Source organism: Dysidea avara, chromosome 5, assembly GCF_963678975.1.
Source record: "Dysidea avara chromosome 5, odDysAvar1.4, whole genome shotgun sequence".
NCBI lineage: Eukaryota > Metazoa > Porifera > Demospongiae > Dictyoceratida > Dysideidae > Dysidea > Dysidea avara.
Window position 1 is genome coordinate 18,281,988 of NC_089276.1, and position 27,362 is coordinate 18,309,349.

General features: G+C 39.1%; 2 protein-coding genes and 1 long non-coding RNA gene across 24 annotated transcripts in view; 1 reads left to right on the forward strand and 2 right to left on the reverse strand.

Moving 5' to 3' along the window:
• The window catches only part of LOC136255908 (exosome RNA helicase MTR4-like), a 247,932-nt gene that overhangs the window by 90,425 nt on the left and 130,145 nt on the right, over window positions 1-27,362 (forward strand). The window lies entirely within an intron of this gene.
• Window positions 1-27,362, reverse strand: part of LOC136255906 (uncharacterized) — a 189,933-nt gene that overhangs the window by 61,031 nt on the left and 101,540 nt on the right. The gene's annotated exons all lie outside the window — the stretch shown is intronic.
• On the reverse strand, window positions 18,792-22,223 carry LOC136256240 (uncharacterized). The gene is made up of 3 exons (XR_010701396.1): window positions 20,959-22,223; window positions 19,610-19,681; window positions 18,792-19,095 (listed from the first exon to the last, which is right to left on the reverse strand). It is a non-coding gene; the product is annotated as an uncharacterized lncRNA (long non-coding RNA).

The following is a 27,362-nucleotide window of genomic DNA, read 5'->3' on the forward strand; positions in this document are numbered from 1 at the left end:
CCTGCAATGACTCAATTTCAACAGAACACTAGTTTCCGAGGGATTTAAGAAAGTGCTATTCCCCAAACAGAAGAATTAAATCACTGGTCTCCTGTTTTGTAATTGTCCACTGGGATATCAATCAACCCGACACTATTCAAAGCAAAAGAAGGATGTATGGTCAAAGGGTAGCAGGACAGCAAGTGGAGAAGTGCCGAATCTACCCATGTGTGTCAATGTTTACAGTGCTACTGATGCAATACAGAGTAACATTCAGAATGTTTGGAGAATGCTTAGCATGATATATATTATTTTGTTTGTGTGTTTTATTGTAAGTTATTCACTAATTGCTCATTCAGCACACAGGACCTCACCCACATGTTTTAAAGAATGGTATTTTAGAACAATTGCTGATTCAGTACACCAGCATTGAAACCAGGTTGGGTTACCCGGGTCAACTGGGTTACATTTTATCTGGTCAGACCTGCTTTAAAAATTATCAGGGTCTGACCCACATTGGATCAAGTGCGAAGCAAATTGTTTAGTTTGACTGTACAGAAGTTTATAAAAGCATCATAGTCAGGTCCTGATACAACTCAGCTTCTTTAGTGAGCCATGCTCACCTATCAGTCAACTGCCTGCAATCATACATGCAGCCACAACCATTTATTGGTGATATTAAAGTCTACAGGTGTGCACAAAACCATGCTCATCATAGCTGCCTGCTGGCTTATGTGGAGCCACGCTCACTAATTGATTGTTATTGTACGAGATAGGTCAAGGTCAGTTTCTTTGTGAGCCACACTCACTTACTATTAATGTCATACTTTTAAAAATTATGGAGTGTTAGGTATGCACAAAGCCACACCTACTTGCAGGAAACGTATCTTGCTTTTTGTAAACGTTATACATGGAATTGTGCCTACTGACTACCATCATTAAGTATAGACACCCTTGTGCTTAACACACTAGTCGGCACTCAAAACATAGCAATTGACACATGCCTCACTTTAAATTATTCCAGATCACATCCGGGTCAAATCCAGGTCTGACCCGGATTGCCTTCCGAGTCAGCATGTCATCTGGGTCAACAGTAGTGACCTGGTTTCAATGCTGCAGTACACAAGATCACCCATAGCATGATTGGAGAATTTAATTAGTGTGCAATAAACAACACGTGTACTACCTTGTAAACATGCAGAAGCACCACCATGCAACAAATAAGTAGCTATCACTACAAGGCCGGAGGAGACCGTCTGGTTGGTCAGGCCTGAGCCGGACCAATAATCTGGAGCTGAACCAACTAGCTGACTAGCTCAACTATATTACTCTCATGAAATCTTTGGACGATCATATCTACATGTAGCTACGTACATTTTACAGATGTTATTGAAAATGCATGACATGAGTAGTTACCTAGTTTCTCAGCCTAACTATACTACATGTATAGTACCTCCAATTACCCTACAGTACAGCATAGCATTCGTATCATTTTGTACAGAAATGATTGTGGGTTCTACGTACAGTATCACGTGTGCTGACAGTTGGCATTTTATCACATGTAAGGCAGGTGGTTTCTTTCATTCTAAACCAGCACACTTATATCACAATTCAATCTTCATAAAATAATCATTAGTATTCCTTGGCTTGTCTCTATTGGCTTCTTTTACTGGGCGAAGGGCTGGCAGTGACAAACCAGGTGACTCATTCCGTGGCAAGAAGCTGTACACCCATACATTACATAGCGGCCATCTGGATGAGATTTTGAGTAGAAATCACTCCTCTTCAACTACCCACTCATCCTGTCAAGATACTGAGCAAACTCTCAGTCTCACACACATCATGCCATTTTTGAATACTGATTGGTCTCGTGACTATCCACCAGAATATTTACGTGATGATCCGTTCACTTCCTACAAACCAGTATAGTAGTATACTGCTTTTTTGTAGCTGTGCAGTGTAGCTTTTTATTGTAGCTGACTAGCTGTGTGAATTCACTGTATAGCTATACAGCTAGCTGCGTAGTTGATTAATTATATCCTAGCTAAAGGAGACTATGCTGCATGTGTTCCCTGTGAAATCAGAAAAGTTGCAAGTTTCTAGCTAGTTTTACTTTAAAATTTAGCATCAACTTTTAAGGTGTTTTCAAGCCTTTAAATTGAAAAAATTCTGCAGCTCCCAAGGGCTACACCCCCAGACCACCCTTGAACTTCTAATTGCTATAACTAAATGAACCATACAGCACAAGTTTCATGCTGTGTCCCCTGTATGTCAGGTCTACAATTATACATAGTACAGAGAGTCTGAAGAACAACAGATAGGCTTGAGCATATTTATAATAGCTAGCTAGCAGTGAAATATCACTAAAATTGCATATCTGAGTGTCTAATTTCAAAAATTTCCTGTGGGGGGGGGGAGAGGGGGGGCATGCCCCCAGACCCCTCTGGAATGCTCATGCCAGAGTGTGCTGCGCACACTGTGCAGCAACTCCTCTCTCATTGGCATGTATTATGATTAAAGTACTTGGTAAAGGCAGAGCCTGTATACCAGAAGGCCTTGTAAAGGCCTAAGATGTTGATATTAACTGCACTAAGTATGTATATAGTAGCAATTTCAACATTATAGTCAATGGCCTGACCAACTCAATTTTCCCTCCTTTGGCCCTGCACTAAAATACATAATATAGCTATAATGGTTGTCATTAAACCATTGGTATAGCTACAGTTTTCTCAGCCGGTAGAACAACACATATGAGCTACCATACACCAAACCTTCTTCCTCTTCACCGAAGCCATCCTATTCCTACTCCTCACCATCATCTTCGTGGCCCTCGGTGTACATGAAGCGAGGTGTAACATTGTGTAGAAACTTTAACAACACCCCAGCCTTGCAGCGGGTATCATCGTTCCTGCTAGATCACTGTTAGTATACTGTTTCATGCATCCCAAGGTGCTCCCACTTGACAATGGTCATTCTGGCTGGTCCTTTTCCGAATGTGATGCCAAGGTTCAAGGTGGCCAGTTTGGTTCGGTGGACCGCCAGAGGATGCTTCATCAGTGGGCAAGGTCTTGAATGTCAGACAGAGCGGACTTCTTCATTTCACAACGTGGCCTAACAGATACAATCTAGTAGAAACCACAGGAAAGGAATCAGCTGACAATTGGGTAGTGCCAACATTTTGCCGAGGTGACAGATCAAGGTGACAGATAATGATCATGAGCCCACATTGCGCATGCGTAACTCCTAGTTGCAGCTGTTTCTGTTGACTGCAATTACCCCATCCATTTCATAGTCTAAATGTTACCAATGTAAACCTCATATAATACTATGCAATTAAGGGTAGGTGGCACTTAAGCGTGTCTAACTTCCTCTGGTTTTAGAATGGATGTTGTCAATAAGTAGAATAAACAGACCGTGGACATGAAGAAAGGCTATACAGTTTTTGTTGCCAAAAAGTGCTCAGATTTTCTTGTATGTTTGTGGAAAAATATTAGAAGAGGATGAACAAATGTTCCTTTATTATTTATCTACACACCAGAGCTTTTACTGATATATGGAAATGCATATTTTACAGCTACCGTATGGGCTTTTCTGCAAAAAAAATTATTATGCAAAAACCAGCCTCCAATTCCTTCTTGACAACTTGGAAATTAGGCATAATCAAACCCAAACTAGTGCTGCCACAATACATAATATATTAATGCATCAATAGTATTGATATGATATGATATTGATGATTAATATGCTGCATAGTATAATGATGCGGAGGAGGATAGACATATGTTATTTGGCATTTAATTAAGTTATGTGTTGATGGTTAAGTGGTGACTCCAAGCCATGCCTAAAGTAGGGAAAGGAGATTTAGTGGAATGGCAGAAATGGTGGAATTGGCAGAAGCAGCAGAATCATTGTTTACAGATTATGGACAGCCTTAGAACACCCACTACAAATTTGCTGTTCACTGTTACATATATAAATACAACTACATAGAACTCACCACAATTGAAGTGCATGATATTTTTAGTGCCAATTTTCCGTCTTCTTGCAGCTTCTGTGGCAATAATTTCCTAGAGTGTAGTCTTATCTCAAGCCTCATCGATCATCAACACACCGTATTTCGAAGTACATGTCACTAGAAGCATCTTATAGGTACTCAAGGGGGCACTTATATTTGAAAACCTGTAAACGCCACCCCAAGTAAATAGAGTCTGGCCACGTGAGACTAAGCCTGACCATTCAACACCAATTGTTTTGCAATTCAAACCATGGTAATCAGTAACATAAGTTTAAGAACATTCTAAAATACTCTTATTACATGTTGGGTACCTACATCTGAGCTACATGTAAGGCGCTTCTAGTAACATGCATTTTATATAAGATGTGTTAATTGAAAGGTGATGATCGATGAGGCTCAAGATAGCTAAGACTACAGTCTAAGAATTGATTGCTATAGATGATGGTAAGCTGCAAGAAAACAGAAAATTGGCACTACAAAGACCATGTGCTTCAATCGTGGTGAGTTCTATGTAGCTGTAACTATTTATACAAGTGCAAGAAAAAAATAGGAATTTTCCATATGAATAGGGACTGCAGCAATAAAAAGCACTGAAACAACCGCTGAGACAAAATACAACTCAATGATTGCATTTTAATCCCTACTTTAACCATACATCATAGCACCTTGAGGTATGTTCCTGAACCACTGTTGGCAGGTTCTACTTTTTGCTATTTTTGGCAACTTCAAAAGCTGCCAAAATTGGCGACTTTCAAAGCTGCCAAAATTGGCAACTTTCAAAGCTGCCAAAAACTGGCAACTTCAGAAGCTGCCAAAATTGGTAACTTCAAAAGCTGCCAAAACTAGAAACTTTTAGAGCTGCTTCAGAAATGTATCACTAGCAGTTCTACGATATTTCCAAAAGTGGCATAAATTCCATGTCCTTTTATAGTTGCAAAAGTATCTTTTAATTGTGGGATTGAATTTCAGTTTGGGGTTTCAAAACTGGAAGCTTTTATAGTTACCAAAATTGGCAAGTTTTTATAAAATTTCCAAAATTGGCAAGTTTTGTAATATCCAGTGTTAGTAAGTTTGAATTTCCAAAATTGGTAAGTTTGAATTTCCAAATTTGATTTTCCAAAATTGGCAAGTTTGATTTTCAAAAATTGGTAAGTTCTATAATCGGTTGATATGCAAGTTTTAATTTCCAAATGTGGCAAGTCAAAACTATTTCTAAAATCAGCAAATTTTGTTATGACCAATTTGTACATTTCCAAAATTAGCAAATTTGGTAATGTTAATGCACTGTCACATTTGGCTTCATGATTGATTTAAGAACCTACATAAATACAAAACTGTGGATTATAAACATAACAATTACACATTACATTAATTCTCCTACATAGTCACCAACTTTTAAAAATGTATATGGAATCATGTTGATAGATGATCATCTTTTGGAATGCCTAATTTCTTAGTAACATCTTGGTTTTTTATGGCTAAGAAGAGTGATACAGTGTGCATGAAATTTTCATGTGACATATAGGCTAACTGGCTTTTTATATGCTGCAAACCAGCATTGGCTTGTTCGTTGACTTGACTGGTGATGGTGTTTGTCAGTGCTGATTTGTAAAGGTTAAGATTGTAGCCTGACGAACAGCCTACATGACCTTTCCAGTGAAATCGATCCACAGAAAATTGTGTGTAACTGAAAAAGCTGGTTCATGATTAAGACAGTATTGATGTAATTTGCAGGCATTATCATAGATGATTAACTTTGGGGCACTTGTAAATCTAGAGTGAAGATTTTAAATGGATAGCGTGGTGATTCATGTGATCCATTACTTGAAAACCATAGTAAATTCCATGCTGACAATATATGGTAAAGATTCCAGGTGTAAGAACTGGGTGAGAATCTGGATATTTGTGACATTCATCTGATGTAGATTTAATGTTGAGGTGATTAATAGCATAGTTTCCTCGGCCAACTAATGCAGGTAAGTTTGGAAAAAAGCTAAGTGAATCTTCTTGAGGGGGTAAATAGTGAGATGGGGTGGGCTCTGGCATAGTATTTGGTGCAACCATATGTTCTATGATATCTCCAATAAGTGCTTGAACTAAGGGAGGTATATGGTTTTAATTTTCTCTATAACATTTTGAGAGAAATGATGCCAGAAGAGGAACATATTGCTGTACAATACTTAGTTCATAATGCCTGGAAGAATGAATTAAACAAATTTGATCATGTTGTACACTCTTTAGGATCTCTAATACTTTCTTCTTGTTGAGATACTGAAATGATCCACAAACAGGAGAATTATGAGCAAGCTTGCAAAATAATTCAGCAAAAGATACAGGTGCTATATGTGTAATGTATGTAGTGAATGAATTAATAATTTTAGCAAGAGCTGAGGGATCCTTTTGGATAATAGTCACCAATGATTTAAATTCACTTGTACCCAGGGGTTTAGGGGCTATCAACTTGTTCTGATCTTTGTTGCAACCACTGTATTGCAGCAACAGCCTTCTACCTTGAGCTGTTTTTATAAAAACGTGGTCATTGTGCTTGCTTCCATGGATAACAGGGAGGGATTGTACATCTGGTTCATGAAGGATAGTTGGAAGCATATCCTTTCTGAATCCCAATGAAGTACCACCACAGATAACCACATCAGGCAAGTTTCCACAAGCAGCACATTGAACAATTCACTAAAATTTAAGTGTTGAAAAGCATCCCATGCTGCACGGAGTAATTTTAATGATGGTGCCTTAGTAATATCAAGATTGTCATGATTATGAGGAAGGGATCTGTTAAATGCAGCTAGTGAATTTTTCCCTTCTATCATGATATGAAGATACTGAAAGAACATGTCATAGTAGAATAAGTGATGATTATCAAGGTTCAATAGCAGATCTTCTTGTCCATCATAGTAGAGCCTGCAATCACACCCAATGGCTTTGCAATAGAAAAGTTTCATTTCAGGTAGCATAATAGATGAAGAAAATTTGTGCACAATCACATCATTAGAAATAGCCCAGCCAGCTGAATTAGGATTTTCACTGCTATAAGGATTTCCATGAATACAAGTTTGCTTAGTGTCATACATAAGAAGCAGAATGTTTTTAAGCCTGCCTCATAAGCACTGTGGAGTAAGCGAGGGTTTTCAGGTAGAGGATAAGGAATTTTATTGTTTGTAATGGACTTAATCGGGTTTATCCCTGGTTCTTTATCATTGCTTTCTGGGTATACTCCTTCTGTAAAATTTTCTTCTGTATTATTTTCTTTTATCCAACCTATAAAGAATTCAATGTGGTTGCAGTGTTGACTTGTACACATAACACAGTAGTATTTTGCTCTATGATTTATTCTATATTTTGTTGATAACTCCATAATTTTGCCCATTCCACACACCTGCTAAAAATGGATCTATTGATAAAATATCAACACTAGTTTGAGGTTCATCAGCATCAACATCCACAGGTTGGTGAATAACCTTTTCAGATAGAAGGAAGGATAGAGCTCTGATGTGAATACAGTACAATGATCTATGGATCCAACAGAGAATGCATATAAATCTGGTATTTAATTCTTGACAACTTATGCTAGCATTAGTTACCAATGTACCATACTATTGGCAAGAGTTCATAAGGAGAGTTCATAAATAATATTATGAACTCTTGCTATTGGTTTAATTGTCATTTAACTGCCTATGCACCTTTCTCATTCAAAAGTCCTTCAGGTGATTCTGTGATGCATGAGTCTGTGAGAAGTAGTCACTCTTCATGTAATTGTGAACCATCACAAGAGCACAACAGTAAAGCTAGCTTCTGACTAGGCGCACAACTGGAATAAAATATCTTCTGTTGAACCAAACAGTATGATCTTGATAGTTGTCCACATGTCTTAAGGTCAGAAACAACGTATGCCAAACGTTTGTCCAGCTTGTAGTATGAATTACACATTTTCAAGTTTTCAGCATAAATCTTTTCTACTGATAGCACATTAATCTGAAAAAAGGAGTGACATGTATACATCAGCGATGAACCGGGTCGGGTCATCTGGGTCATCCGGGTCAACTGGGTCACATTTTCTCCGGGTCATCCGGGTCCGACCCGGTTTACAAATTATCTGGGTCTGACCCGGATTGGATCGCGTGAGAAATGAAATTGTTTGCTTGACGACGTGGAAACTTATAAATACTATCGCATAACTCTTCCGTGAGCCATGCCCACTTATCGCATTACCAACATATGCTCAGCTATGCCCATTTATTAGTAAGTGCAGTATGTAGCACGAAACTGAGGGTATCTATGGTGAGGGGTAGCTATTGTCAGTAGGTGATGACTTTTTTTTCTTTTTTTTTTGGTCTTCAACCTACAGCTAGGCCGAAGTTGCAATATTTACTCAACACAAATTGAACGCTCAAAATGTAGTCTCGTTCGCTCGCTCAAGACTAGCCGAAACATAGCTCTTATCGCACGCCTCAGCTTTATTTAATCCAGGTCACATCCGGGTCAAATCCGGGTCTGACCCGGATTGCTATCCGGGTCAGTGGGTCATCCGGGTCAGCAGTAGTGACCCGGTTTCAACGCTGGTATACATGTATATCAAATTCATATAAGTTGTTTGACTAGCTAAAACATATTTAATTTATTGTACATATGTATATACCTTTTCTGAGCCACTCTGAACTTCATTAGTTGATTTTCTCTGGTAACATTTATGCCCTTTTTGATCTTACTCTGTACAGCTTGCTTTTTTGAAAACTTTTTCCAACCACTGCTTTGCCACTGCCTGATGCCATCTTACTGTCACTAAATGAATTGCCTCATAAATAATACATTATTTATAAAAGCAAGTTGTTTTTTATAAATATCTTATGATAATCATCACCTAAGTAATGTGATAAAGCTATCAAAAATGTCTCTTGCTTTGAAATTTGCTTTGAAGTTGCTGTGCTTGCTAAGACATCATGTGCAAAGGTCAGCTGTTTGATCTCTATAAAAGTCAAGAATTCATTATTTTCTTTGCTGAGAGTGAAGGATGGCTTCTAACAATATGTTGACAAGAGATATCAATAGAAGAGTGGGTGTAATTGAGAAGAAAATTGAAGATCTTCAGAGATGGGGTGTACCATGTGCATTTGTATATGCTACATGCTGGACAGGAAGACTTTATGTATGTGGTGATAAGAGGATAACAGAGCAAATCAAGGCATCAACAAACAAGTTTCTTGAAACATTGGAGAAGACTTCTGAGGAATACCCAAAGGTTTTGGAGAACAAGTTTTGTCTACCATATTTGCCTGGAAAATAGTTAGAACTAAATGGTAAGACTATTTGCAGTATGCTAGTTGGCCTTGGAAAGACCTAAAAATTCCTGGAAAGAAGACCCACCAACTTGGTGGCCATCAAATATTCCTTATCACCATCCTAGAAGCTCTGTTACAGATGGAAATAGAGGTAAGTAGCTATACATAAGCGTTTATATAGGTAGTTCACTAAAACTATGATTTACATAGGGCAATGGATAAGACAAAATGAAGGAAGTTATACAACACCTTTATGCTCACTATGGGATAATGAATACTGATGAATATGTGATGGTTGCTGACCAACATGCTTTACAGCAGACTAAGAAGAAACAAGATGTTCCAGAAAGAGAGTCATCCACAGATTGTGATGATGTTGCAGAAAGACATTCATCTCCAGCTGATGGCATCCCAGAAAGACAGTCATCTCCAGTTCCTGATGGCATCCCAGAAAGGCAGTCATCTCCAGTTCCTGATGGCCTCCCAGAAAGACAGTCATCCACAGATCCTGATGATGTTCCAAAAAGACAGTCATCTCCAGATCCTGATGGCATCCCCCCAGAAAGACAGTCATCTCCAGATCCTAATGGCATCCCAGAAAGACAGTCATCTCCAGATCCTGATGACATTCCAGAAAGACAGCCATTTCCAGATCCCAATGCTACAATAAACTATATACTAGCAGAAACAAATTCCTTTCCACCTATTTCCCCATTAAACACACCACCAATAAAAAAGAAGACCAAGAAGAGACGTTTAGCTGAAGACTTTACTCCACTTGCTATCAGACGTCCTTGAAGAAAATGACTTGCATAGTTATATAAGTAAACATAGATTTAGTGTATTATCGTTCTCATTAGTATGCATATTAATGATTAAAGTATAATACAAAAGTTTGATTGGGGAATAACAAATTGATTGTGGGTTTAAGCTTGTGGTATTCTAAGTGGTGAATCAGTGATTTGTAAATTTTTTGCACAGACTATAATAATTCATGTAGTGATAGCATTTGCACTGTTGTCAATATCAAAATGCAGACTTGAAAGTTGCCAGTTTTGGCAGCCTATAAATTGCCAGTTTTGGAATTTGCCAGGTTTGGCAGCCTTGAAAATTGCCAGTTTGATAGCCTTGAAAGTAGCCAGGTTTACTTGAGCAGCCTTGGAAATTGTCAGTTTTGGCAGCCTTGAAAGTTGCTCTATTTAAATTGCCACAATTGGCAATTAGATAATTTCCCATTACTACCAAAATTAGAATCTATACCACAATCAGATATATCACACACCAATATATAAAGTACAATATAAGTGTGGTATTGTGCAAAGTTGTCAATATCAAAAGCCAGACTTGAAATTTGCCAGTATTGGCAGCCAGCCTTGAAAAGTGCCAATTGTGGCTTCTTTTTTTTTGAATTGCCACAATTGGCAAATAGATAATTTCCCATTACTAACAAATATGAATCTATACCACAATCAGATATATCACACACGAATATATAAAGTGCAATGCAAGTTCTGCCAATTTTGGAACATTAGTGTTACCAATGGTTAAACTATGAATTTACCAAATAGCTACGGCTAGATATAATTTGCAAAAAGTTGCCAGTTTTGGCAGCTTTGAAAGTTGCCAAAAATGGCAAAAAGTAGGTTTACCAAAACCTGCCAAAAATGGCTTGTGAACATACCCCACAGGGTGATTTGTTTGTACCTGAACTCTCTAAAAGGCGAGTTTTTTCTAACTAATCTCTCTACAGAGTGACTAGTTTCTAACTGACATCTCTCTACAAGGTGACTTGTTTGTAACTGATCTCTCTACAAGGTAGCTTGTTTGTAGCTAAAATCTCTACAGTGCTATTTCTTTGTAGCTGAACATACCTGCATAGCAAGCTAAAGTAGGGATTAAAATGCAATCATTCAGTTGTGTTTTGTCTCAGCGGCTTGTTTCAGTACTTTCTATTGCTGCAGTCCCTACTAATATGGAAAATTCCTAATTTTTTCTTGCACTTGTTTGTGTGCTTTTTTTGCAAATTTTTATTGAATAACCGTACTTAGTAATTCCCCCCTCTGCAATTCTCGAAATACACAGCAAACGTTCCTAAGGATGCAGATTTTTAACAAACCGCTTTAAACAACACATTACCCACAGAAGTATCTTTTCAACTGTTTTATAGTATGTCTACAATATTGATTTTCCACTAATTCTCTCAACAGAGCCTCAGGGCTGCTCTTACTTTTAGTTCGCATAAGTACGGGTCACGCCCACTTTCTATACGACGAGATACGCAAGCCTATGAGGCCTACTACGGTGTTTTTCAGTTGCAGTATGCCTGAAAAGTGTTCTGGGAAAGCTACCCATAGAGTTTATAGAGAGGCGCCATATACAACCGGTTTTTAAACTCGGAAAAGAAACCACCTTCAAGCCAAAGCAAACACTCTAATCCTTACACGTGTAGTGGCGATGTTGAACAGGCTGCAGCATATCCCGAGGTGTATCCCAACATTAAAATCACGTGCTTACTACAATTATGCTACACGTTTATTCCAATATGTTGGGGCGCTGTGGTGTGCGTGTTTTGATGGAAGCCGTACCTATGAGAGATGGCCATGATAAAGAAGGATCAAAGATAAAACAGTAAAGACAGTAGCGCACACATCGTAGGTATTTAATATTGTGAAAGGTTTTTTTCTCCACAAAATTCAAAGCGTTTCTGCCAAAGAAGCAAGGCTGTAGCTGTAGCCAGTTTTCCGCTACGCTTGACTGAATGCATCAGTGAGGCAAACCGTGAGGCAGTAGAAAATTCGCTAAAATAATATTATTTTTAAACTTCATAGCACCTCGTTGGAAATGTTTTGGGTCGTTCTGAAGACACATTTGGGCTTGTTTATACTGTGAAATGGCCATGAAGGATTTCTGAAGATGATTTTGAGTAGATTTTTCTTTGTGGACCACGCCCACACCTTCATCGTCCCTACTATACAGTACTATTGTACTGTATGATATGTAACAGTAAGCAGCTAACTGGTAGTGGGTGTTCTAAGGCTGTCCATAATCTGTAAACGATGATTCTGCTGTTTCCGCCAATTCCACCATTTCTGCCATTTTGCTAAATCTCCTTTCCCAGTGCTGTGCACCCCAGCTGTATCAATTATCATCTGAAAAATGAAGTAGATCCAATAATCAGCTATGTTCAACCTGTTACACAGCATTACAAATCAAGAACTGTTCGAAAAGCACCTCAGTAATCCATGCATGCCCCATCAAACAAAAATGATGCTGTGCACCCCAGTTATATTAATTATTGTCTGAAAAATGAAGTATCCGTTATGCTTCATTATCAGCTATGTTCATCCCATTACACAACAGTATGAATCAAGAACTGTTCAAAAAGTAGCACTGCAATCGAAGTAGCCACATGAAAAATAAGGACAATTTCCATTACAAAGGGAAGCAATCATGTGCTACCACCAAATTGACACTTTTTGCTGTCAGCAAACATGAATGGGACATAAAGGCAAGTCCATGAAGAATGCATTGTACGTACTGTGGTATGCCAAAATGTACCTCTCGGGTTGAAGCAACGTTGAACAGTGAAATTATCAATTTTGTAGCCATAGCCATTATTGAGGTATACTTGTCTGAAGGCATCAGTCAGTCAATCAGTAGAAAATTCCATAAATCATTTCCTTTTAAATCCCGTAGCAACTTGTTGAAAGCATTTTAGATTGATCTGAAAGCTTAGTTTTACCTAACCAATACTGCCTCATTGTCATCTGGGAAAAGTGAGGCTGGTTTTTGTAGTAATATATGGTTGTAGTTGTATGTTATATTATGTGGTTGTTAATGTGTGGTTGTAGCTGTATAGTTTCCTATTGTATTATGGTTTGTTGTAAAGGTTTCACATTATTCTATTGTTGTAGCTGATCTATATCTATTGTATGTATGCTATTGTTTGATCAGTTATTGTCTAAGTAAAGCTGAGAGAAGTCACGTGTAGCTAGCTAGGCGTCATATAGCCAGATATTACATGGTGTCAGAAGTGGGATCCATAGGATGGCCACATTTCAAGTAGCTTCACCCACTAGCTTCAACTTTGCTAGGCCAGAAGAGTGGCCTAAGTGGCTTAAACGTTTCAAGCAGTTTAAACATGCTTCAGGACTCGCAGAGAAGTCAGAAGAAAGTCAAATCAATACATTGATCTATACAATGGGCTCCAAAGCAGATGACATTTTTCAATCCTTCAACTTGTCGACTGAGGATCAGAAAAAGTATGACAATGTTGTTACCCGTTTCCAAGATCATTTTATTGCTCGCCAAAATGTTATTTTTGAGAGAGCTAAATTTAACTCTCGCATACAAGAAGAAGGAGAATCAGCAGACTCTTTTATTACTTCCTTGCATGGACTAGCAAAACACTGTGGGTTTGGTACACTACATGACGAACTAATTCATGATTGTATTGTTGTGGGAATCAGAGACACTAGTCTATCAGAGAAGCTACAAATGGATCCCAAACTCAATTTACAGAAAGCTGTTGATGCTGTTCGCCAGAGCGAAGCTGTAAAATCACAGTAAGCCACAGTAAGGGGTGTGGCTAACTCCTCTGATGACGCCATTGATGTTCTGCAAAAAGGTAGACACCCGAAGAAGGGGCAGGGCTACAAAGTCCGCAAGCAGTTCGGCAGATATAGCGACAAACTACCAGTGCACAAACCTCTCAGCAAGTTTCATAGTAAGGCACCGAACAATTACAACTGTTCTCACTGTGGACAATTGCCAATGCATCCACAACAGCAATGTCCAGCCAGAAATGCTACCTGTCACCGTTGCTCTAAGAAAAGACACTTTAAGTCAGTATGCCGATCTATGGCTGTGGATGACATTTCAGGCAATAACTCCGATGTTACCTTAAGCACTGGAGAACTATCTTTCCTTGATACAGTTTCTTCAGAAGTTTCTGTTGTACATGGAGGAAGCCAACCATGGACTGTTGTACTTGGTCTGAACAGTAGTCAGACAGAATTTAAAATTGATACTGGAGCAGATGTTACAGTTGTGCCAGAACATGTTTACAACAAGTCTAGAGATGGACCTTTGAGCTCCTCAGACAGAATACTCCATGGCCCAAGCAAACACTCCCTACAAGTATTGGGCAAGTTTCTAGCCACTTTACAGAAGGATCAATCCAAAACACAAGAGCAAATCTATGTTGTCAGAGAGCTACAGAAAGCACTTCTAGGAAGACCTGCAATTGAATCCTTAGGGCTACTAATTCTTGTTGACGAAGTGTTGTCAAGTAAAACAGTTGTTGTTTCCAAATTTCCTCATCTTTTCACAGGCTTAGGCTGTATGAAAGGAGCTTACCACATTGATCTCAGACCTGATGCTACTCCGTTTGCTCTCACAGTACCTCGTAGAGTAGCTATACCTCTCATGGAGAAAGTCAAAACTGAACTATAATGAATGGAGAAGATGGGAGCGATCTTTCGAGTCTCAGAACCAACCGACTGGTGTGCAGGTATGGTAGTTGTCCCCAAACCTGATGGGAGAGTCAGAATTTGTGTAGACCTCACCAAACTAAACCAGAGTGTGCGACGTGAGCAACACATACTACCATTTGTTGAGCAAACTCTAGCTCAGTCGGGGGGAGCTACCATATTTTCAAAACTGGATGCAAATTCAGGCTTCTGGAAAATTGAACTGACCAAAGAATCAGCACTGTTGATGACTTTCATAACTCCTTATGGCAGATATTGTTTCAATCGCCTCCCATTTGGGATTACTTCTGCTCCTGAACACTTTCAGAGACGTATGTCAGATATTTTACAAGGCCTTGAAGGTGTTGTTTGCCTTATTGACGACATTTTAGTGTATGGAAAAACCCAGGAAGAATATGACAAACACTTGACTGTTGTTTTACAAAAAGTTGCTGCTGCAGGCATTACACTCAATCCAGCCAAATGTGAGTTTTCCTGCAAAGAAATCAGATTCCTGGGACAGTTGGTTGATACACAAGGCGTCCGTGATGACCCTAGCAAAGTCAAAGCCATACAACAGATGAAAGAGCCTAAAAACATTTCTGAGTTACGCAGATTTCTAGGGATGATCAACCAACTAGGCAAGTTCACACCAAATTTGGCAGAGAACACTAAACCTCTTTGTGATCTACTGAGTACTAAAAATCAGTGGACTTGGGGGAGTACACAACAAGAGGCATTCAAACAGCTACAAAGTCTGGTGAGTTCAAACTGTGTACTTACCTTGTTTGATCCTTCAGGAAAACCTGTGTAAGTGCAGATGCGTCCTCGTTTAGCCCGGGGGCCATGTTGACTCAACAGCAACCATCAGGCGAGTGGAGGCCAGTTGCTTACATTTCAAGATCTATGACTCCAACAGAACAGCGTTATGCCCAGATCAAAAAGGAGGCTTTGGCAGTGACATGGGCATGTGAAAAGTTTAGAGATTACTTAATTGGTCTTTCTTTTCACATACAGACTGATCATAAACCCCTTATGCCGTTGTTCACCTCCAAAGGCTTAGATGAACTTCCTGTTCGTGTTCAACGCTTTCATCTTCGTCTGATGAATTTTAACTTCACTGTATCACATGTACCTGGCTGGCAAAGACCTCGTAGTGGCAGATACACTCTCAAGGGCACCAGTTTCATCAGGAGTTACTGATGATGAAGAGTTTCAACAAGAAGTAGAAGCTTATATCAATCTCACTGTGCAACAGTTACCAGCTTCTGAACACAGACTGAAAGAGATTATGGCTAGACAGCAAGAAAATGACACATGCAAAACACTAATCAAATACTGTCATGATAATTGGCCACATCGCAGCCATATTGCAAGTTGTGCTAAGTCTTACCTTTCAGTAGCAGCTGAACTTTCTGTGTGCAATGGCCTTCTACTCAGAGGTGACCGAATTGTTATTCCTCAATCACTGCAGCCAGAAATTTTGGGGAAGTTACATTGTGGACATCAGGGAATATCTAAGTGCCATGAGAGAGCTCGTCAATCTGTTTGGTGGCCTGGGATCAACAAAGACATAGAAGTCATGATCTCCAAATGCCTGATTTGCTGTAAGCACAAGCAGCAAAACACAGAGCCATTGAAACCAACTCCACTTCCAGAATATCCCTGGCAAAAGGTGGTCACTGATCTGTTTGAGTGGAAGAAAACCACATATGTTTTAGTAGTCAATTACTATTCACGATACATTGAAGTGTGTTCCCTCAGAAGTACTAGTTCTGCAAGTGTTATTCACAAGCTTAAAACTGTCTTTGCTCATCATGGTATTCCAGATAGCTTAATGTCAGACAATGGTCCACAATTCTCTTCACGAGAGTTTTCCAACTTTTCCAAGGATTATGGTTTTGATCATGCCACCAGTAGTCCCAACTATCCACAGACCAATGGAGAAGCAGAACGAGCAGCGCATACTATCAAAACTCTACTGTCTAAAAATGATGATCCACTATTGACACTACTAACATACCGTTCAACTTCTTTGCAAAATGGATATAGTCCAGCTGAATTGTTAATGGGTCGAAAACTCAGAACTACTTTACCTACTATCTCACAAACTCTCCAACCAAAGTTACCAAACAAGAGAACTTTACAAAGCAAGGAGGATGATATGAGAAATAAACAGAAAGCCAATTACAATTGTCAACACAGAGCAAGAAACTTAGAACCACTACTTCCAGGAGAAACAGTGTGGTTGCCAGATCGTGAGTCTAGTGGAACAGTAGTCGAAGAATCTAGTCCACGATCTTATACAGTTCAAACCCCCAATGGACAGTTTCGACGAAATCGCAGACATATCATTTCAACTCCAAGTAACTCATCATCAGAGTTACCACCCAGAGCTGAAACCATTCCAACTAACAATGATTTACCTACCAACAGTAACAACCAAGAAGATTCAATACACACTCGTACTAGAAGTGGCAGAGTATCTAAACCACCAGATCGATTTATTTCTAGCGGAGTTATTTGAACTGGTTTGTTAATTTTTGTATGTTTTATTTATCCCAGAAGGGGAGATGTAATAATATATCTAATCCAAAACAGCCAAGCTGTAAAAAAAGTGTGCGGCCCTTGAAAAGGCTATGGTGAAAAAAGATGTGAAATCCAAGGTGGCGGCCAAGAAATGGCTGTGATGGTAGGTTAATGGTAAAAATTTTAATAATGACAATTCAGGTAAATTTTGTGAAGCGGCACAAAAATTCACCTGAATTGTCGTTATTAAAATTTTTACCATTAACCTACCATCACAGCCATTTCTTGGCCGCCACCTTGGATTTCACATCTTATTTCACCATAGCCTTTTCAAGGGCGACACACTTTTTTTACAGCTTGGCTGTTTTGGATTAGATTTCATTTCTTTTTGTATTTGTATACCCCAAAGCCGGCCTATGGCCAGCTTTGGGACTTTTTTAACCTATGTTTTTTTTCTTTACTACAGGAAGAAGAAAAGATGAAGTAGATGTACTTTAAATATTTTATCAGTAAATGTACAAATTATATCAAGACTCACGGTAGTGAGTCGCGCGGCCAGTAAAGCAGAAACGCGCGCCGCAGACAATAAATGACGCGACCACTACGTGAGGATTTTACAAGAACGAACGTTCTCAAATTTGGCCTTCCTGTAATCCACCCGTCACTTACGCTATCCCTCTGAAACTCTGGAGTTGAACTCATCATGTCACTAGTAACTACCACACAAGCAGTGAAGCAAATCCATGCCGATTGTTTCGTGATCGAGATTGCCGACATGAAAGGGGACGTTTCATTTTTTTTTATTTTTTTTTTTATCGCATGCGGTTAGACGCAACCGCAGGTGTATGCCTTGCGTTCCTTTGTGCATTCCGAACATTGATCGCCCTGTTATCGCTTCAGTATTCACTCAATCACCTCAAGATTCACATCATCGATTTCACCATACATGATTACCCTACAGTCGTGATTTCAGCACCAAACGAAGTTTCAGTCGTCCTCAGTCGACCTAGAGGCCAAATACAAATCCCAGATTGTTGTTTTCCGCAATACTCGCTTGGCATGTAGGGCAATGTGTCTTTAAACTGTTCTGAAAGTTTCGTTCAGATTGAAACATTTGTTTTCGAGAATGGCTAGTTTGAAATTTGAATTTAGTCGCCCCCACGTCATTTGCTCTCTAAGAATTTTACTCGGAATTTAAAGAATGACGCAGAGCACAACTGCGGTCTCTGGGTATTGATGAACTGGCGCTCTATGTAGTTAATCAGTACATATAGCCACCAAGAAGTGTGCTGCCATAGATTATAGTCCATAGATATAGCTAATCTATGGTGCTGCATACCATCCTTCGTTTTGAAATTAGTCGCCCCCACATAATTTGTCCTCTAAGGGCGCGGCTTAAAGAATGACACAAGAGTACAACTGCGGTTACCAGTTGTTGACACAAGCTGTGAGTAATTAGCACATGTAGCTAGCTTAAAAGGAAGTGTGCAAAATCGCCTAATACAATTGTCACCATGCATTATTGCATTTTATAGCACCCCCACACAAAATTACACATGTAATTACAACATACAGAGGAGACACATGAATACCAAACACTTTTCACAACAATAATGTAAGAATTGTACAATAATGACTGTAATATAACTGCTATGCAAATGTTTTCCAGTGGCCCGCCATGGTAGCAAGTCTCACATGACGGCATGTATATTCATCCAAACACAATGGGAGTAACGAGTGAGTATGATGACAACAAGTTGGTATGACTCCATTTGTAGAATCCAGATGAGTGGGTGTGGCTCCAGTATGTCTAAACGGTTAACAAACATTCCTGTTATAAATACGTGCTAGAGTTGCAATATAATAGTATAGTATTTAAATGCAATAATACACAGTCTCCATTGCATCACTATCAAACGACACTAAGTGGAGGATATTGTTGCATCTCTAGTATGTACACTCTATCAGTACAACCTATCTTAATGGCCACTAGTATAGAAAGACAACCACTCTTGAAAAGCCAATTCCAATTGAGAATTTATACACTGTTACCTGCTGAATGAGTGAAGGTGGCAATAAACAAGTTCCACCGTAATTTATACACGTGATCTGATCCTGTATATTCTGTCAGTGGATGAGATCCACTTGGCCAGGACAAAATGTGACTCAAGTGCCCTGGATGATCCATACTCAACCAACTTATGACCCAGTGGCACAATGGAACTGACTATTTATAGAGAATACAATTACATTTATTTCTAAGATGTGTGGATGTGTGGACACATTACAACACATTACATGTACATACAAGACACGCTACGTACTGTTTTAGCATTTCAAGTCACCACATTATACACGTACCAGTCAACAATGCTTCATAGTGCCCATCAGTAAACCTGAAGAAAAGTTACGAAAAATAAAAATTCACATAAGTACAATGAAACCTCATTAATATGGCAGGCTGTGGGACCAAAAAATTTGGCCTGAATAACAAGGTGGCCTTATTAATGAGGTCATAAGTAATGCTTAGCTATATTTGGGACCTACTAGAGGTGGCCAATATAATGAGGTGGTCTTATTAAAGAGGTGGCCACTAAGTGAGGTTTCACTGTACATATAGTTCACAATATTGTGAACAATATTAATGGTTAACGATATACACTGAAACCTGCAGGTCACTTCTTGTGGAAGATTGCTCTCTACACAAAATGACACATTCAGAGATTGTATTTAGATGGATGATACAGTAACGCATTGTGACTTCAATACTCGTGATGTGTCACTGCTAGGCAGCAACCATATACACGGCACTGCCACATCGCACTTGCTCGCACACACAATTTTGCTAACGATTTTACAAATTGATAATTAAGGGGTGTGGCAACTAGCTGTTTCCCTTCTGTACAAGTGGCCACCAAGACAGGTCCACTGTGGATGAAAGCCAGGCATTAGATATTTGGTATTTCATGTGTTGAAGACATTCCAGGGCTTCTGGTAGTCTCAAATCTCACCACAGTTTAACTCAGGCAGTGTTGTGGTCACCACTAAACTACTGGAATGCTGTGTTATGTTCATCTTATGCTTGGCTACTATATTGTAGAACTGAAATGGATACTCTGAAAAATATATCCTATGGATAATGACTTCATCACTTTCTTCATCAGGAGCTTATAAGGACCAACAGTGAAACTTTTTACACTTGGGGCTGACAGTCAACTGCCTATGTCTGAAGCAGTGCTTTTGGTGCTCTAACAGATTGGCTGCCCCCTTGCTGCCAGCACTCACTGTCTCATACGCTGTCATACACTAAATCCATCTCTATAGCCAGTTAGAACAGCATGCTTCTTACCTTTTTTTTAAGGCCGCATAATGCAGCCACCTCTTTAAAAGGCAAGGTTAGAAAATTTTGTCCCTACGGCCTGAATAATGACCAGTTTTCACTGTACTATTAGTGATTAGTGATCATGGGGGATTATTTATTAAGATACTAAGATATACAAACGCTACAACCTCTAAATATAGCAGTAAATTTTTTACCCTGGTCCAATGTCTCATAATAATCGTGACTTCGTGAGAGACTCTACTGTGACAAATACATGTTTATCATGATATGTGCTAATCGCCTTTTTACAATTAAGTTTTACAACACAAATACATGTATAGTTAAACTCACCAATTGCGACTAAATCCCTTCAACACGAAAAGACAAATAATGAGACAACCTTGGAGACAACAGCCACACAAGCCTATTCTGGTGCGTTTATTTAGTAGTAATATAAATTTTAAAGGCGTTTATTTACAACAGGACATAATTACGCGCCCCTCTATTGTCTCTGTACATACTTGCCTTTTCTTTACTATTCTCATTTCATTTCACAAGATCTCTTGGCAGGGGCGTAGCTTCTTCACTTGAATTAGTCAATGCTTGAAGTAGATCGAGATACTCTAATAAAACAGTCACATTTCTACAAGTGCCATATTTTTATATTGTAAAGTCTGTAAGTAGCTAGTAATTTAAACTATACAATCCGATGCTAAGCAGAAGTTGTAACTATGCTAAATATTGATTGCTGTGTTCAGCGGTGGAGCAAGTAGTTGATATGAGGGGGGCTGGGCTGACCCAGACTTATTTCTATAGTTTAGTAAGGTGAGACCAAAAAAAAAAAAAAAAAAAAAAAAAAGGTCGCAACCAACTGACAAGAGCTTCCACCTCACCAGCTACCATTTCTAGCTGATAAACTACATAAAAATCCTTACATAGCTCGCTACACACTGAATACTTTATTAGAGTGACTGCTCTATTAGAGTATCTCGATCTTTATCACGGTTTTCAGCCCCACTCCAAGAAAGATAATTTCGGTGTGATATCATTCTGAGGGGGGGCTAAGCCCCCCCCTCCCCCCCTTTCCGCCGCCTATGGCTGTGTTACAGCTGTTTTGTGACTGCTCTAATAGAGTATCTTGATCGTTTCAATGCAGTACAAGATGAAAGGCAAAGTGTTGTTAAGGGTTTACTAGTTAAAATGGGCGTTAGTTGACTGCAGTTGCATGCCACTAACAGGGCCGTCCAGAGAAATTAGAGGGCCCAGGGAAAAGAGTTAAAGAGGGGCCCAGGGGCAAGGAAGGGTCTAGATCCTGACTGCTCTATTAGAGTATATCGATCTTTCTTTAAACAGGTATTCAAGTGGCCCCTTTCAGGCTGTGGTAGGGGGGAAAATACCCCAGTTACCCCCAATGTGGGCGGCCCTGGCCACTAAAATTACAGTTATATTTTAATATTCTGTCACTGTAATCTGGGGTTTCTGTCAAAACCATGGAAACTACTGACTCACCTACTGTTATCAACAGTGCATTGCTTATTCTAACAAAAAGTATTGAAATCCCATCCAAAAACAGCTTATAGCTGTAAAAAAAGTGCGCGTCCAAGTAAAGCAGAGTTAACTGCGACAAAAGTAATGATATCATAATGCGGCCATGTGCGAGGTGTGCAAGTTGTAATATTAGCTAATCAGATAATACAATGTTATTGTTAAAGTGTTAATGAGAACTATGTGATGCTGCTAGTTTTGAAGTGTGTGAGCATCTTCATAAATGCCACATAAATTTAATTCTCAATAAAGCAATGTGTATAGATTCTCTGATAGTAATAAATAGTTTGAGTTTGGCCGCCTTTCCTGTATACAGCAATGCTACGAACAAAGGAAAGGTGGCCAAACTCAAACTATTTATTACTATCAGAGAATCTATACACATTGCTTTATTGAGAATTAAATTTATGTGGCATTTATGAAGATGCTCACACACTTCAAAACTAGCAGCATCACATAGTTCTCATTAACACTTTAACAATAACATTGTATTATCTGATTAGCTAATATTACAACTTGCACACCTCGCACATGGCCGCATTATGATATCATTACTTTTTGTCGCAGTTAACTCTGCTTTACTTGGACGCGCACTTTTTTTACAGCTATAAGCTGTTTTTGGATGGGATATATAATACATAAGGGACCGGATTTGCGAAAAGGGGCCTTCCACACACATCCAATTTGCCAACTTTGACAATTGATAACTTCAGAATGGAAAGAGCTATTGCCTTGAAATTTGGGCAGTGGTGATTTCTTTGCAGCTGAACTCTCCACATGATGATTTCTTTGTAGCTGAACTCTCTACAAGATAATTTCTTCTAGCTGATCTCTCTACAGGGAGATTTGTTTGTAGCTGAACTATCTACAAGGTAACTTCTTCTAGCTGATCTCTCTACAGGGTGATTTGTTCGTAGCTGAATTCTGTACAGGTGATTTGTTTGCAGCTGAGCTCTTTACAAAATGGTTTCTTTGTAGCTGAACTCTCTACAAAGTAACTTCTTCTAACTGATCTTTCTACAGGGTGATTTGTTTGTAGCTGAACTATCTACAATGTAATTTCTTCTAGCTGATCTCTCTACAGGGTGATTTGTTTGTAGCTGAATTCTGTACAGGTGATTTGTTTGCAGCTGAGCTCTTTACAGAATGGTTTCTTTGTAGCTGAACTCTCTACAAAGTAACTTCTTCTAACTGATCTTTCTAAGGGTGATTTGTTTGTAGCTGAACTATCTACAAGGTAATTTCTTCTAGCTGATCTCTCTACAGGGTGATTTGTTTGTAGCTGAATTCTGTACAGGTGATTTGTTTACAGCTGAGCTCTTTACAGAATGGTTTCTTTGTAGCTGAACTCTCTAAAAGGCAACTTCTTCTAACTGATCTTTCTACAGGGCAATTTGTTTGTGGCAGAATTTTATACAGGGTGATTTCTTTGCAGCTGAACTCTCTACATGGTGGTTTCTTTGTAGCTGAACTCTCTACAAAGTAATTTCTTCTAGCTGATCTCTCTACAGGGTGATTTGTTTGTAGCTGAATTCTGTACAGGTGATTTGTTTGCAGCTGAGCTCTTTACAGAATAGTTTCTTTGTAGCTGAACTCTCTACAAGGTAACTTTTCTAGCTGATGTCTCTACAAGGTGGCTAGTTTGTAGCTGAACTCTCTACATGGTGGTTTCTTTGTAACTGAACTTTCTACAAGGTGACTTCTTCTAGCTGATTTTTCAATAGGGTGATTTGTTTGTAGCTTCACTCTCTACAAGGTAACTTCTTCTAGCTGATCTCTCTACAGGGAGATTTGTTTGTAGCTGAACTCTCTACAGGTGATTTGTTTGAAGCTGAACTTTCTAAATGATGGTTTCTTTGTAGCTGAACTCTCTACAAGTTAACTTCTTCTAGCTGATCTCTCTACAGGGTGATTTGTTTGTAGCTGAATTCTGTACAGGTGATTTGTTTGCAGCTGAGCTCTTTACAGAATGGTTTCTTTGTAGCTTCACTCTCTACAAGGTAACTTTTCTAGCTGATGTCTCTACAAGGTGGCTAGTTTGTAGCTGAACTCTCTACATGGTGGTTTCTTTGTAACTGAACTTTCTACAAGGTGACTTCTTCTAGCTGATTTTTCAATAAAGTGATTTGTTTGTAGCTTCACTCTCTACAAGGTAACTTCTTCTAGCTGATCTCTCTACAGGGAGATTTGTTTGTAGCTGAACTCTCTACAGGTGATTTGTTTGAAGCTGAACTTTCTAAATGATGGTTTCTTTGTAGCTGAACTCTCTACAAGTTAACTTCTTCTAGCTGATCTCTCTACAGGGTGATTTGTTTGCAGCTGAGCTCTTTACAGAATGGTTTCTTTGTAACTGAACTTTCTACAAGGTGACTTCTACAAGCTGATTTTTCAATAGGGTGATTTGTTTGTAGCTTCACTCTCTACAAGGTAATTTCTTCTAGCTGATCTCTCTACAGGATGATTTGTTTGTAGCTGAATTCTGTACAGGTGATTTGTTTGCAGCTGAGCTCTTTACAGAATGGTTTCTTTGTAGCTGAACTCTCTAAAAGGTAACTTCTTCTAACTGATCTCTCTATACAGGGCAATTTGTTTGTGGCAGAATTTTCTACAGGGTGATTTCTTTGCAGCTGAACTCTCTACATGGTGGTTTCTTTGTAGCTGAACTCTCTACAAGGTAACTTCTTCTAGCTGATCTCTCTACAGGGTGATTTGTTTGTAGCTGAACGATCTACAAGGTAACTTCTTCTAGCTGATCTCTCTACAGGGTGGTTTCTTTGTAGCTGAACTCTCTAAAAGGTAACTTCATCTAACTGATCTTTCTACAGGGCAATTTGTTTGTGGCTGTATTTTCTACAGGGTGATTTGTTTGCAGCTGAACTCTCTACATGGTGGTTTCTTTGTAGCTGAACTCTCTACAAAGTAATTTCTTCTAGTTGATCTCTCTACAGGGTGATTTGTTTGTAGCTGAATTCTGTACAGGTGATTTGTTCGCAGCTGAGCTCTTTACAGAATGGTTTCTTTGTAGCTGAACTCTGTACAAGGTAACTTCTTCTAACTGATCTTTCTACAGGGCAATTTGTTCGTGGCAGAATTTTATACAGGGTGATTTCTTTGCAGCTGAACTCTCTACATGGTGGTTTCTTTGTAGCTGAACTCTCTACAAGGTAACTTCTTCTAGCTGATCTCTATACAGGGTGATTTGTTTGTAGCTGAACTCTCTACAAGTTAACTTCTTCTAGCTGATCTCTCTACATGGTGATTTGTTTGTAGCTGAATTCTATATAGGTGATTTGTTTGCAGCTGAGCTCTTTAAATAATGGTTTCTTTGTAGCTGAACTCTCTCAAGGTAACTTCTTCTAGCTGATGTCTTTACAGGGTCACTAGTTTGTAGCTGAATTCTCTACATGGTGGTTTCTTTGTAACTGAACTCTCTACAAGGTAACTTTTTCTAGCTCATCTTTCTACAGGGTGATTTATTTGTAGCTGAATTCTTTACAGGTGATTTGTTTGCAGCTGAGCTCTTTAAAGAATGGTTTCTTTGTAGCTGAACTATCTACAAGGTAACTTCTTCTAGCTGAAGTCTCTACAAGGTCACTAATTTGTAGCTGAGCTCTCTACATGGTGGTTTTTTTGTAACTGAACTCTCTACAAGGTGACCTCTTCTAGCTGATCTTTCTACAGGGTGATTTGTTTGAAGCTGAACTCTCTACAAGGTAATTTCTTCTAGCTGATCTCTCTACAGGGAGATTTGTTTGTAGCTGAACTCTCTACATGATGGTTTCTTTGTAGCTGAACTCTCTACAAGGTAACTTCTAGCTAATCTCTCTACAGGGAGATTTGTTTGTAGCTGATCTTTCTACAGGGTGATTTGTTTGAAGCTGAACTCTCTACAAGGTAACTTCTTCTAGCTGATCTCTCTACAGGGAGATTTGTTTGTAGCTGAACTCTCTACATGATGGTTTCTTTGTAGCTGAACTATCAACAAGGTAACTTCTTCTAGTTGATCTCTCTACAGGGTGATTTGTTTGTAGCTGAATTCTGTACAGGTGATTTGTTTGCAGCTGAGCTCTTTACAGAATGGTTTCTATGTAGCTGAACTCTTTACAAGGTAACTTCTTCTAGCTGATGTCTCTACAGGGTCACTAGTTTGTAAATGAATTCTCTACATGGTGGTTTCTTTGTAACTGAACTCTCTACGAGGTAACTTCTTCTAGCTGATCTTTCTATAGGGTGACTTGTTTGTAAACGAATTCTCTACATGGTGGTTTCTTTGTATCTGAACTCTCTACATTGTGGTTTCTTTGTAGCTGAACTCTACAAGGTGATTTCTTCTAGCTGAATTATCTCTTTCTATAGTTGCATGAATTCCCTACAAGGTAACTTCTTCTAGCTGATCTCTCTACAGGGTGAATTGTTTGTGGCTGATCGCTCTACAGGGTGGCTTGTTTGTAGCTGATCTCTATACAGGTTACTTGTTTCTAGCTGATCTCTTGAATTCTCTTCGGGTGACTGCTCTATTAGGATGACTGCTCTATTAGGATGACTGCTCTATTAGAGTATCTCGATCTCGCACTTGCTACACTAAGTTGGATTTCGTGTTATAACTCCGTGGTTTTAAGTCTGATTCTTCTACACCATTGAGGAGCCTTTCTAAGATGATAACTCCATCTGTACAGCGATTTTCAAAGCATTACCCCAAGCGGTTTACCTGGTAGGCGTGGCAATCAGTCGTTTTTTATTAGCTAATCTCGATTGCGTAATTGTTACACACTGTTGGTTTTTTCGTTGTATCTTCCTGGTTTTTAGCTCGATTTCTTTCAAACCACAAAAGGTTTGAGGTTCAATAGTTAACCTATTCACCCACCGATTTTCAGCTTCTTCCCATATGCGGTTTACCCTGTAGGCGTGACAACATATTGGTGTTAATTTTCGTGAATAATCGCTCATAACTCTTTGCCTGTTTATCGTATTCCAGCCAACGTTGGTACAGAGATGCGCCTTTATATCCCCCTTCTGTGTGCCAAATTTCAAGGCAATCGGATATGGCGTGCGAGTTTTATAGCAGTTTTTGTAAGTGTGCGACAAGAAAAAGAAAAATAAGAAGAAAAAAAAAACGAAGAAACTGAGCCAATTTTTGAAGTCGCATATCTCGGAAACGCGCGAAGCGATTTCGCTCCAATTTGGAATGTGGAGTGCTACAGTTGGGGGGC